Source organism: Myodes glareolus, chromosome 8 (assembly GCF_982192425.1).
Source record: "Myodes glareolus chromosome 8, mMyoGla1.1, whole genome shotgun sequence".
Classification (NCBI taxonomy): domain Eukaryota; kingdom Metazoa; phylum Chordata; class Mammalia; order Rodentia; family Cricetidae; genus Myodes; species Myodes glareolus.
In genome coordinates this window covers 63768477-63780810 of record NC_142033.1, presented here as the reverse complement: position 1 = coordinate 63780810, position 12334 = coordinate 63768477, and positions in this window count along the sequence as shown.

Sequence of the window (12334 nt, the reverse complement as noted above, 5' to 3'; positions counted from 1 at the left end):
CTGAAGATGTCATGTTGCCTTTCAGGTTGTTAGAGGAATTCTTGCATTGGCGCCTGCCCATCTCCACCTCTCTGGATGAAACTCCTCCGCAATCTCTGTATAGAACTCCTCAGCACTCTCTGAATAGAGCTCCTCAGCACTGCAGCTGGGATAGCTGGCCTTCCCAGGGCCCAGGGGACCAGAGTGCAGTGGCAGTGGGTGCAGGGAGTGGTCCGGTGAAACAAGGAAGACCCTGCCGCAGAAGCTGAGGGGGGGAGGGGCTGTGCTCTCTTCCCGGGCTGGCCGCCCAGGCTAGCACCCACTCACCTCTCCGGGTAGAACTCCTCGGCACTGCTACAGGGGTATCTGGTCTTCCCAGGACCCAGGAGACAAGAGTGCAGGGCAGTGGGGGCAGGGAGGGGTCCAGTGAAACAGGGAAGACCCTGCTGCAGAAACTGAAGGGGGAGGGGCTGTGCTCTCTTCCCGGGCTGGCCACCCAGGCTATCACCCACTCACCTCTCTGGGTAGAACTCCTCGGCACTGCTACTGTCTCATGGTTTTAAAGGCATGTATGTCTCATTAGTTTATCATACTTTTAACCATTAGAATATATAAATTGAGATATTTAGGTGGATAATTTACTAAGGTATTTCAATAAATGCATTTGCTTTTGTTCTAGTTAGGTGGTATAGAGTTCACACTCATAGCAATGCAATTGAGATTTGAAGTTTTAACTAGATAATCTTGTATTCTTTTGAGCATATTGGAAATAATATGAGTAAATCATGCCCAAAGCATGTTCTTCCTCAGCTCACCTTGCATTTGCTGTACAGGGTAGGATAGCATTCAAAAGTGAGCTCTGATCTTGTCCCTCAGTTCCCACAAAAGCTTATTTTCTCTGCCCTTAACTCATTGGTGTCCCAGCTGTGCCAGGCTTCACACAACAGAAATCAAAGATGTGCAAACTCCTGACACATCACACAGAAAAGCGGCCAAGTTCATTCCTTCCCCTATGTGGATAGCGCTCTACTGAGAGCATTGGTATGCAGGTAGATTGCTAGAGATGTCTTAGTCTATTTTTCAGACAAGCCTCAAACATGTATCTAGGTTACAGCTTTGTCTAATGCTGTTCTTGAGAAAAGACTTTGAAACTGAATTTGATGGTTATTTGATGTTAAGAGAAGGGCCCTTATGACAACCTTTGGGGGGCTTATAGTGAAGATATTTGACATACTGCAGGCAAATCCACAGTTTTATTTTCTTCTTTTATCATTTTTGTAACCCTCCCTGGAAGAAATTCTTATGGGTTCTTATTATGAAGAAATGGTGTAATTCTCTTGAGCAATCATTGTGTTATTTGTATTTAGAGTATATTGCAAATCTTGTTTTCAATTTTTCCATGGCTTTGTAGAAAACATAGAAATAGACTTGATATTAATAAGCAATAGGTTTCACTTAAATGTTAGCTCATCCAATCCAGAGAAAGGAGGTTATATCCTTTTCTGTGCAACAGTTATTTGTGCATTTGTCTTTCTGTAGAGAGGTTTTTAATACTTTCATTGGATTCTATAAGGATAGTATCTGCAATTTTAAATTCCATGTCTACAAAATGAGAAAGAATTTGGGGTTCTCAGCTGTTCCTTGCCACCTGTTCTAATAAACTTAGAGTTTTTTTCATGCTATGTTTGTATGATAAGAGTTTTACGAACAATATGATATGTATATTGTCTTATATTGTAGAATTTAGCTCAATTTGGGAAATAACCAGGTTAGCTAAGGGATAAAACAATTATATATATTTTTTTGTTATAAGGGAAAAACTCATGAAACAGGTATAAAAAGTCCAAGCTCCACTGTGCCCTGCGGGAATCACAAAGACAGTGCACCTGGGCTTTGTGCTCTCATTTTCCCCCCTTGGGTCCCAGAAAGCCACACCTTAACTTAGCCCCATCTCTTAAAAATAATTGGTTAACAAAGCTTGCTCATCACATCCCCCTTTTATCTAAACAAGAGTGCTCCAAACCCAAAACAAAACTATATACAATAGGAACAGATATCAAGTATAAAATTACAACCAATATAAACAATATTAAGCAAGGAACACATGGCAAATGCTTTAATAAACATTCGATTCCAGATGGGAATAAACTTGGTTAAATCATAAGAGGATGGTAACTATGACTATCTAATCTTTAACCCATCAAAGGCCTGAGAAGGGAGATAATATTACATGAGTAGAGCAGGAAGTACAATCAAGCAGCTTCCAAAGTGAGCAGTATATGTTGGAGACAGTTGGCTACCTGAGCAACTACCCAAAGTCTTAATTGCAACATTGAAGCAGCCAACTTTGGCTAAGGCCTAGCAAAACTTACAGACCATTTTTAGAGGCAGGAAAATTTTATAACCATCATATTGTCTTGACAAGGTTTGGCAGTCCTTTCCTTGTGTCTGACTTATCCAGTTCGGATACCATGTACTTTGTCAGTGTTTGAGGCATGGGCAGTTCCTTGCCCAAAGGCCAAGTGTGTCAAGAAGAAAACGAACTCTGAATGGAGTGTCTTCTGTGCTAAACATTTTGTCGGTAATACATTGGTGCTGTCAGGAGCAATTATGTGTCATATCAACATTATATCATATAGACACTGTTTTTATTTTTATTTTCTTACAGTAAGCATGCCACTCCATATCACTAGACTACTGGGTTTACTCCAGCTCTGATGGTATATGGGCTCATTGTCAGCAGGAAATATCATTGATAGAAAAAAGTATTTACTCTGGTTACAGTGTTGTATGCCTATTACCTCCACACTCAAAAACAAAGACAGGAAGATATATCAGGAGTTTACAGTAAAATTCTACTCACATAGTAATATCTAGGTCATCTTGGACTTTTAGTGAAACCCTTACACATACCAAAACAAGCAACTAGACAATCAGCCAACTTAAATGCCTTTCATAGACTTAGCAAGCATCAGAGAATAATAGCAAAGTGCAGTAGAGGATAAGGATTGTGTCTTTCATTGATGGTGTGACTGATTAGGATGCTGCAATGCATAATGAGGGCAGTATATGTTGTGGTGTTATTCTAGGGAAAGGATCAAAATGTCAAGGTCTGTTTCTATGAACTTCATCTTGCTTACTTCCTGTCATCCTAAACATATTCAATCATAAGTCCAATCACTCTAAGTGTCAGTTACCATCTGTTTTCTAATTTGACCCAAATAACATATATTGTTATCTTTGTCCTGGAAATAAGTTATAATAAATTACTTTCGCATGCTTTTTTTAGCTTCAATTTGTCCTCCATCTTGTATGTCAACTTGATATCTTCTTCTAATGTGTACAATCCTCTCAGCTTTGAAGATGTTTCAAAAGTTGTGCAAAACACCCTTCTGCTAATTTGTGATACATTTCTGGTAATTTGAAAATGAACATGTAACTGATGCTTACTTGAGTTTACAAGAAGCTATCTTGTGTAGAAATAATACTTTTCAGAAGAATAATAAATCTTAATAGAAATCAATATTAATTTTAAAATTTTCAGCCACATTTTTTTCTAGAAATTCTGAAGGAATTTAATTTCTTGCATTTGCAGTAAACACAACCCAAGTTTATGTCCTTGGAGGATAAGAAAAATTTCAAATAAAACATAAAATTTAAAGAAGAATCACTTTGTGGAGAGCTATTTCTCTTACTTGGTTCCACTAGAAACATAGTCAATTAATTAGGGAAGAAAATAACATCATTGTTATGCTCACATAAACCATGTAGAAGGACATTTCATCTTAGCTACGTGTACACACGGATGGCAAAACACTAAGAAAAATTGAAAGCAGTCGCGTAACTGTTGACATAAGAATCCTTTTAGTGATATCCTGCAAATACACTTTGACACTGGTAAACTTATGAAACATGGGTCAAAGTTCCAGTTCTATGAAAATTTAGAAGTCTTCATTTGTAAGTTAGTATTCAAAGCAGCCCTTCAAGTAGACTTGAATATTAATGGTCAGTTGTGACTTGTTACACAAAAGTGATTTTAAGGGTTAAGGATAAGTAGACTGTAACAAGCAAAGAAAATAGATACATAATTAATACCTATTGGATATAGTAGACATAGATAACCATGATTATATTTCTTGTGTGTTATGGTTAATATTAAAATAGAATTAGTCAATAAAGTAACAAAGTGCCCTGGTTTCCTGGAGTTAAAATGAGGAAAGATAATCCAGTGAGTCAGACAACAAACCATCAACCCTACTTTACCTTATTCATGTGACCAGGAGAGCCAATAGATTCAGCATTCATTTAAATGGAATAGTAATCCCATCACTAGTCAATGCCTATAATTTATGGATATGCCCTTCAGATTGCATATTTGCTTTCCACACCCTACACCCAGCTCCTCAGTGACTCTGGAGGAACTCCGTGATCTTCTGCCCCCAAGGGCTTACATCCTTCCTCCCCTTTCTGTGTACTCATGGCCCAGATTCTTTGTGCTTTGTTTCTCATGTTCTAAACTGTAGGCTCTTGGTTACTTGCATTGATTTCTTTATGGCATGTACTCTATGGTTACTTTGCAACTGTTCATTCCATCAGAAGGTGCTTCTCCTGCATCCTATCTGAGTGGGAATTGAAAGCTAAGCTACATGTCTATGAGGTAGGGTCAGATATAGGCTTATTTTTATTTCAGAGCTTTTAAGGACAAGAGCTTTCTAAGGTTTGACTATGAAGTATTTTCCAAAGGATCATTTTTTGTTTTTATTTTTATGATTTAATTATTCTCTCATATATTGCATTTTAACCATAGTTTTCCCTCCCTCCACTACCCGAGTCTCTCTCCCATACCTCCCTTCTCCCCAAGATGCATTACCCTTCTTCTCCTCAGAAAAGAGGTTTCCCAGGGACATCAACCAAATATAACATAACATGTCACATTAAGATCAGGCACATACCATCACATCAAGTGTGGATGAGGCAACCCAGTAGAAGGAAAAGGATCATGCTTTAAATTCTTATTTCTTATCTGGACTATGCTGTAGTCTCTGGCATCTTTGGGACCACCTGTTTGACACGGTCCACTATAGCAGGGCTTACAGTTGTAGCCTGGTCCCATGGTCAGTGTGCTACATTGTGCTTGATCTATTGCTACTATGAAGCAAGCAGCTGCAGACTGTCTTTCCTAATAGGCCAAACTGAAACTCTCTGAAGCCCTGGGTCAAAGTAAATCTTGTCTTAGGTTCTTTTTGTCAGTCATTTTGGTTTTAGCAACAATAAAGTAATACAAGGTTGTAGCTACATTTTATGGGCTTTCTCCAAAATCACTCTTGCACAGTTTCTCCCCTCCACCATCTATTTCCTCCACACTCTTGCTTTTCTTAAAGGCATTGTGCTTCCTTAAATATCATAGACTCCTCCAGAACCTCATGTCTGTCTTTACCTGTACAAATTAAAATTGCCTGGTATTCTTTAATTCATCTTGATTTTCGCTGGCCCACTGGATCTTAATTGAATGCTTATAGACTTAAGAACTAAGTAACCTAGACCATATAAAAACACAGACACATGTCAAATATCAACGTTCTAAACCTGATACCACTTTACCAAATCCTGAATTGGGTTCTTCTGTAGGACAATGGTCTGTACCCTGCCAGTTGTATTTTAATAAATGCTGATTGGCCAGTAGCCATGCAGGAAATATAGTCAGGACAACCAGGCAGGAAGTAGAGGTGGGGCAACAAGAACAGGAGAATTTTGGGAAGAGGAAAGCTCATTTCTGCAGTTGTGACCCAGTCTCAGAAGAAGCAAGAGGTGACTGCCTCACCGAATAAGGTACTGATTCCTGTGGCTAACATAAGCAAGAATAATAGGCTAATATAAGTTATAAGAGTTAATAAGAAGTCTGAGCAACTAGGCCAATCAGTTTATAACTAATGCATACCTCTGTGTGATTTCTTTGGGACTTAAGTACTGCAGAAACTGGGCAGGACAGAAACCTCAGACAACAGGGTTTATCATGGCTTAGCTGATAGACAGGAGTTTTGTTCTTTCTCTGTTTAGGTGGCCTGTTCTCACTGATGTGACCCAAATGTCAGAAGAATTCTCTCCTTTGTCTTTGAGGTCAGGTGGCACTAGCTACCTATTCACTATGAGGGAAATATTTCTGCAATATGGCCAATGAAGGTGAGAAGATAAATAGTGTTGAAGAAATGATTCATTAAAACTACATTTTCTGGGAAAATGTAAATGTGGTCAGGGGAATGGAGGAACAGGACTGAGTTATTTATACATTACCAGGATTTTACTAATTTTCTTCAGGATTCATTATGATGTGGTCCCCTAGCACTGTCAGCCTCATTTTCTTTTACTCCTTTATTTATGAATATTTTCCACAGAATTAAATTCTGGGAGAAGACCTTATCTATCTTACTTTATATGTCTTAGCTGTACTTTCATCTACTAAACTTGCTGTTTTTCAAATATTTTGTATTTAATTAAAATATAATTATATCATTCCTCTGTATGTTGGATAGTTTTATGTTAACTTGACACAAACTAAAATCATTTTAGAGCAGGGAAATGCAAATAAAGAAATGTCTCTAAAAGACTGGGGTGTAGATAAGACTGTAAGACATTTTCTTAATTGGTTATTGAAGGGGAGGCCACAGACCACTGTGGATGGTGGTGTCCCTGGGCTGGTAAACCTGGGTTCTGTAAGAAAGTAGGCTGAGCATGCCATAAGAAACAAGTCAGAAAGCAGCATCCCTTTCTGGCTCCTGCATTAGCTCCTGCCTCCACTTCCTGAATGGTGTGGGAAGTCTTTCGGTCTATGTGTTGCTTTTATTGGTTAATGAATAAGTATTTTTGGCCAGTAGCTTAGCAGAATATGACAAGGCAGGAGTTCCAAGCAGATAGAGGAGGAGAAAGTAGGCAGAGTCAGCAATAAGCTGCGTAGCTGCCACTGGAGACAGACACCTGTGCTGGAGCCTGTTGAAACTTTGTCGGTAGGCCACAACCTCATGGTGATACACAGACTAATGTAGATGGGTTAGTTTAAGACATAAGAGTAGGCCAGAAATACATTTAAGCTATTGGCCAAATAGTATTCTAAATAATATAGTTTCTGTGTGATTTCGGGGCTGAGCAGCTGAGAACAAATGAGCAGCCTTCCCCAACACCTGTCATTGTTGTCCTGTTCTGAAAACTTTTAATGATGAACCATGATGTGGAACCACAAGCAAATAAACTCTTTTCTCCCCAACTTACTTTCTGTCACAGTATTTCATTGCTACAATGGAAACCCTGACTAAGACACTCTGCCTCCTCAATTCCTCCCATACTCTTTCTTCCCCTGCTGCCCTTCAAACTCATGGTTTCTTTCCTTAATTATTTTTGTTATGTGCGTGCATGTGCGTGCGCGCACACACACACACACACACACACACACACCTGTACACAAATAAATATACAACTGCAACCTACTAACTATGTTTAGTTTTCTTTTATGAATCTCTTTAGAAACAAGTACAGATCACTGTTGTAGGAGGCTGCTAGTTTGTTTCCCGGCTGCCCAGACTCCTGAAATATGCATACAGAAACCATGTTATTTGCAATATTGTTTGGCCAATAGCTTAAGCATATTTCTGGCTAACTCATATCTTTAAATTAACCCATCTCCATTAATCTCTGTATCACTACGAGGCTGTGGTTTACAGGGTAAAGTTCTGGCATCTGTCTCTGGTGGGGCTATATGGCTTCTCTCTGAATCTGCCTCCTTTCTCTCAGCATTCAGTTTAGTTATTCCCACCTAGCTCTGCTCTACCCTATCACAGGCCCAAAATAGCTTTTTTTATGAACCAATGGTATTCACAGCACACAGACATGAATCCCACATCAGACCACTGATATTGCATAGCCTCCTGGAGGGGGGGGCTCTTTCATGGAGAAGGTTAAATTTCCCCCCTCTATATCACTGTAGTTTTTTTTCAAGGCATGGTACTCCATAGAACTTCTTCTACCTTCCATGTTAGTCCATCTACTAGTCTTGTCAATGTATGGGTCTTGTTTAGGCAGCCACCTTGTTGAGGTTTCATGGGTGTAGCTTCCTTGTCATAACTAGAAGACACAATCTCACAGCAGACTTCCTAGTTTTCTGGCTCTTATCATCTTTTCACTCATTCTTTCATAATTTTTCCCGAGTCATAGGTGCAGGAGTTGGACCACCTAGGACCCCACACTCAGTTGTTCTTTTTACCAACTGTGCCTTTTGATAAGTTTCTCGGTTTGCCATAAAAAGAAACTTCTTTGATGAGGGGTGAGAGATACGCTTATCTGTTTGTAAAAGGATAAGTAGTTAGAATGTACATAGAAATTATACTACTGCCTTTCTCCTTTTAGAATGGGCTTATTAACAAGGTCATCTTCAAGAGTCATCTGAATTACTGCCTTTCTTATGCATCTAGCACCTTTTTGCATTCTTTCATAACCATTTGTGCCTAAACCAAGAGTTTGAATAATATGTATTATGTATCGCTGTACATGAATTTTTACTTTCTCAGTTGAAATGGTTTTTTATTTGTTTGCTTTAGCTTGTGCTTAATTCCTTCTTAAATTTCCACAATCCAACTGAAAGTCAAAAACAATGTGTACTAAATAAAAACTATTAGAATGAATGATTGAATTACATTGATATCTATCTCTATAATCAAATCTATTTGCTCATCTTTCAAATATTAAAGCAGTAAGCACTATCACTTCGTGTATCAAAAGTAGAGGTATGGGAAAAGCAAGATTCTGTGATTAATAATTAATGCTTCTTTTATCCAATGATAGAAACTGGTATGTGTGCAAAAGTTCCCATGGTAAGGTAATATGAGTTATGTAAGCCAAGAATTATACTTAAGTTATGTGTATTAACTTACATACCATTTTCACAGAAATTACTGTGCTTTAACAGAAATAGAAACAGGAAGCAGGCAGAAGTCAAGACTGAGACTATAGAGTGAGAGCATAAATAGACCTTGGTGGCCATTCAGACTGGTTAATGGGATAACAGAAGGATCTCTAAACCAAAGTCATTTTTTTTCCTCCAGGGCCTATATGGTAGAGAAGTTGTGTATATTTCTGGGTGATTAGAAATTAAAGTCAGAAATTATTGAGACATCTATATTATGAAAAATATAAAACAACGTAAGAGATGAAGTAGAGAGAGTAACTTATTAATAATTTCTTTATATCACAAAGATTCAAGACAGAAGCAGCTGGGTCTTAGAGATTCATTGAGAAAGGAGTCTCCGTAGATAAAAACAACAAGTGCAGTTCAGTTCTGAGTCACTGAGATAGGTTAGTGTGTTTCTGCTTCCAGAATTGACATTTAAGATGTTATTTTTCTGCAGAGTAGTATTCTAATGTGTAAATTTGCCACATTTTCTTTATCCCATTCTTTGGTTGAGGGGCATCTAGGTTGTTCCCAGGTTCTGGCTATTACAAATAATGCTGTTATGAACATAATTGATCAAATGCTTTTTATTGTAGTATAATTGAGCATTTTTGGGTATATATGCTGCAATCTGAGGTAGGTTGATTCCCAATTCTAAGAAACCGCCATAGTGATTTCCACAGTGTTGTACAAGCTTGCATTCCCACCAGCACTGGGAATCCTCTCTAGAATAAGATATCATTGGTGTTTTTGATTTTAGCCATACTGACAAATGTAAGATGGTATCTCAGAGTTGTCTTGATTTGCATTTTCTTGATGACTAAGGATGGTGAACATTTTCTTAAGTATCTTTTGGCCATTTAAGGTTCTTCTGCTGAGAATTCTCTGTTTAGTTCTGCACCCCATTTTTAATTGTGTAATTTAGAATTTTAATGTCTAATTTCTTAAGTTCTTTATATATTTTGGAGATCAATCTTTTGTCTGATGTGGGGTTGGTGAAGATCTTTTCCCATTCAGTAGAATTCCTTTTTGTCTTATTGACTGTGTCTTTTTCTTTATAGAAACTTCTCAGTTTCAGAAGGTCCCATTTATTTATTGTTGCTCTCTGTATCTGTGCTACTGGGGTTAATTTTAAGAAGTGATCTCCTGTGCCAATGCATTAAAGACTACTTCCCACTTTCTCTTCTAGCATGTTCAGTGTGGTCAGATTTATATTGAGGTCTTTAATACATTTGGACTTGAGTTTTGTGCATGGTGACAGATGTGGATCTATTTGCATTCTTCTACATGTTGACATCCAGTTATGACAGCACCATTTGTTGAAGATACTTTCCTTTTTACATTATATAATTTTGCCTTTTTTTGTCAAAAATCAGGTCAGGCTTCCTTCTGACATGAAGAAGATCTTCACCAACCTCTCATCAGACAAAGGTCTGATCTCCAAAATATACAAAGCACTCAAGAAGCTAGACACCAAAACTCTAATTAACCCAATTAAAAAATGGGGTACTGAATTGAACAGAGAATTCACAACAGATGAACTTCAAATGGCCAAAAGACACTTGAGGTCATGCTCAACTTCCTTAGCGATCAAGGAAATGCAAATCAAAACAACTTTGAGATACCATCTTACACCTGTCAGAATAGCTAAACTCAAAAACACCAATGATAACCTATGCTGGAGAGGATGTGGAGTGAGGGGAACACTAATCCATTGTTGGTGGGAATGCAAACTTGTGCAGCCACTGTGGAAATCAGTTTGGCGGTTTCTCAGGAAACTGGGAGTCAACCTCCCTCAGGACCCAGCAATTCCACTCTTGGGAATATACCCAAGAGATGCCCTAACATACTACAAAAGCATTTGTTCAACTATGTTCATAGCAGCACTATCTGTAATAGCCAGAACATGGAAACAACCTAAGTGCCTCTCAATAGAAGAATGGTTAAAGAAAGTGTGGAACATATACATATTAGAGTTTTACTCAGCGGTAAAAAACAATGACATCTTGAATCTTGCATGCAAGAGGATGGAAATAGAAAACACTATAATGAGTGAGGTAACCCAGACCCAAAAAGAGGAATATGGTATGTACTCACTCATAAGTGGATTCTAGCCATAGTTAAAGGTCTTTGAATCTATAATTCATGATCCTAGAGAAGCTAAATAGAAGGTGAACCTGACAAAAATCATATAGTTATCTTCTTGGATATTGGAAGTAGACAAGATTGCCAGGCAAACTTGGGTGCATGGGGGTGGGGGGTGGAAGTAAGGGGAGATGGTTAGAGAGAAGGGAGAAGGGGAGGATTGGGGATAGCTTGGGGGAATGGGATGGGGAGGAGGGAGGAAGGATGGATATGGGAGCAGGGAAGTATATATCTCAACTAAGGGAGCCACTTTAGGGTTTGCAAGAGTCTTGATTCTAGAGAGGTTTCCAGGTCCAAGGAGAGGTCCCCAGATTGTTCCCTGGGAAGCAGAGGAGATGGTGCCTGAACTGGCCTTGGCCCATAACCATACTGATGAATATTTTGCTTATCACCATAGAATCTTCATCTGGCGATGGATGGAGATAGAGACAGAGACCCACATTGGAGCACTGGACTGAGCCACCAAGGTCCAAATGAACAGCAGAAGGAGGGAGAACATCAACAAGGAAGTCAGGATCGTGCGGGGTGCGTTCACCCACTGATACAAGGGGACTGATCGAATGAGAGCTCACCAAGCCCAGCTGGACTGGAACTATACGCGCATGTGATCAAACTGGATTCTCTGAATGTAGCTGACATGGGGTCTGACTTAGAAGCCATTGATAATGGCACTGGGACTGGTTTCGTCTGCATGTACTGGCTTTTTGGGATCCTAGTCTGTTTGGATGCTCAACTTCCTAGACCTGGAGGGAGGGGGAAGGAATTTGAACTTCCCACAAGGCAGGAAACCCTGACTGCTCTTAGGACTGGAGAGGGAGGAGGAAAAGGGTGGGGTGAGTGGGAGGGTATTGGGAGGAGGGGAGGAAGTGGAAATTTTTATAAGTAAATAAATAAATTTTTAAAAAATCAGGTGTTCATAGGTATTTGGATTAATATCTGGGTCTTCGATTCAATTCCATTGGTCAACCTCTCTGTTTTTATGCCAATACCAAGATGTTTTCATTACGTAGCTCTGTAATAGAGCTTGATGTCAGGGATGTTGATGCCTCCAGAAGTTTCTTTATTGTACAGTATTGTTTTGGCTATCCTGGGTTTTTTGTTTTTCCATATGAAGTTGAGTATTGTTCTTTGAGGTTCTGTGAAAAATTGTGTTGCAATTTTGATGGGGATTGCATTGAATATATAGATTGCTTTTGGTAAGATTGCCGTATTTACTATGTTGATCCTACCTATCCAAGACCATTGAAGAGCTCTCCATTTTCTGGTATTTAAATT